This window comes from Frankliniella occidentalis, unplaced genomic scaffold, assembly GCF_000697945.3.
Source record: "Frankliniella occidentalis isolate FOCC.00 unplaced genomic scaffold, Focc_3.1 Scaffold11, whole genome shotgun sequence".
Taxonomy (NCBI): domain Eukaryota; kingdom Metazoa; phylum Arthropoda; class Insecta; order Thysanoptera; family Thripidae; genus Frankliniella; species Frankliniella occidentalis.
This window is the reverse complement of record NW_026267141.1, coordinates 894,423-896,984: the sequence shown is the minus strand read 5'-3', so window position 1 is coordinate 896,984 and position 2,562 is coordinate 894,423.

Genomic DNA, 2,562 nt, shown 5'->3' with positions numbered 1-2,562 from the left:
AAATGGCCCGGCGGCGTGAAATTTCGACGGAGAGATTGAAAGAGTATGCTGTCGGACCAATCCCAACCATTTCGAGCGATTTTTAAATTTTTCATTTTTGGCCAAATTTACAAAGGCTATAGCCTTCCTATTTTTAGCGAAAATTGATGGGTCCGGATTTCGACGGAAAAGTGGTCGAACCGACAGGGGGGAACCAGGGAACCACAAAACTACTTTTGGTTCCACCAGAAACCACCCCTGTCCACAGAAACTTGAGTTTTATAAGAGCTGGTCTCTCTAACTAAGGGTGGATGGCTAAGAACTCTGCTGTAGTGGGTTGGCACCATGATATTTTGACAGAGCATGTGAAAAGGGAGGAAAAGGAAGCTCCTTTTAGTGTCTGTACAGAGACAAATTGGACCAGCGTTGGTGGTTACTGTCATGTCAACTCACCTATTCTTTTGGGTAAAATGACTCCATAGACTTCTCTTGCTATGTCAAGAACGTTTCTGGGCCGAGTTCCTGCAATCATATTAAACAGAACTTTTAACGCTCACCAACTTTTAATTACATGTAATCTACTAATTCAATACACTTTTAAATGCCTCTCCCCCCATGCGTCTCTAAATGACTGTGGTCTTTGAAATAACTAATTTTAGCACTGGATTAATCATTAAGTACAAAGGGGCAGCTGCAAATTATCTGCAACGCACATTGATTGATTGTTTGGGGGATTACGCAAATAGTACCACTCGGTTTGCACCCCAACCAGAAAGTAATAAAGTTTGCTGTTCCACGAAAATAATATCGAGTAAAATATATGATATGTGATAAAACACTGGCAGGTTCACCCATTTGCATAAGGACCTATACAACAGTATTTAACATACTGCATGGTATTGGAGGAGTCTACCCATCCAACACCTTTTCAACAAAGCTGACAGTGAGCCAAGTTATTTACATCACGGGCATCATTTACTCGGCCTCAAAAAATAACTTACAACTTAATTGTGCGTGTAAAAATTGGGCCACAGGAGCATAACCTCCTACAACAATAACCGGAATGGAACAATTCAATATTCCAGACCGGAAACAAGTAAGCACTATACCTTGCGATTAATATCGAAAAGCGCAGATGTCTACTCTAAAATTCTGGTTAAAATCCTATGATCAATAATTATATGAGTACGTATTATCGGTATTTGGCAGAAACGCCGATCGTGACACCGATTTTCAATGTTTGTTTACGTTTACGTTTCCATTGCGGGGTGGGGAGGAGGAGAGGAGTAGGGGGGCAAAGAAGGGGGAGAGCAATAATTACGGCAACGGCACACTCACCGACATATCGTGGTCGCGGGATGTGATTCTTCCCTGGGGTAGGCAATCCCGTCTCGCTTGTCCAGGATGTGATCCTTTGGGGATGCTTCCCGTCCCGTGCATCGTTGTGTGGCTCCGGGCGGCAACACCAGGGAAGTGCCATGTGACAATAGTGAAATGATCAGGATAATAAACTAGGAACGACTTAAAAAGTCACGTGTCTTCGCCATTTAAGGCCCCGTTATACAGAACTGTAGTGGTTTTATCAGTGCAGTCGTACCGGGTGTCCAAGAATACGCGGCAGCTCGATGGGTTGCCTACGCACTAGCGTGCAGGCGCGCAGGGCGAGGGGGGAGCGGTGGAGGTGCGCACCATCAAGCGAATTCCGAACAGACTATAGAGGCGCCGTTTAGGACCATACTATTTTTCAAAGAATGTGAAAAAGAGGGAGTACCTACCCCGCTTTTACACGGGGCCCCGCGTGCTTAACTTCGGAGTTCGGATGGGATCCGGTGTGTCCACGCCAGCAGCCAGACTTTTAGATCCGACCAACTGTTGACCAGGGTTGTCGCCTACCCGCTTTAACAGGAACGACGGGTGCCCAATTTGTTTTGGAAGTACTTTTCTCATCTCACCGCAGTAGTTAGCGAACTGTGGTCTCTGTTCTGATAGCGCTCCAGGGAACGAATCATTCTACGCTGTCGCTGACTGGCGTCGCTCCTTGTCTCCCGTAATACAGGACCGACTTTGAACGCGCAGTCGGTAAGACGGGCGGGCGGCCGAGCGCGCTAAATCATGCTTGTGTCAAACTGTTCGCCCGAGATGCAGATATATATTTTATCTCCTTCACTTCTGTGGGAGCTGAGGTTGCTCAATTGTGACCAGTCTGAAACTGTCTGGGGTTCGACTCTAAGTCGGCAGCGTTCAGGCCCGGCGTGAACCCTGAACCTACTGGCTGCGCTGGTTCGAATCCCGACCCGGTGGTATTTTTCGCGCTCGGCTGGGGGGGCATCAGCATTTACGACGCCGAGCGGACTTATTTCTACAGTCGGTTCTGATGAAGCTGCCTGTGGCCGTGTCGGCTGTAGCTACAACTGTGTTGCTACACACAGGGGCGTAGAGGCGGCCGTCGCGCCGGTTGCCACCTCTTCCGCGCCTGCACGCCAGTGCGTAGGCAACCCATCGAGCTGCCTCGTATTCTCCCGGACAGGTGATGTTACATGGGAAGTTGGGAATGTACATACCGGTATACACAAATATGACAGG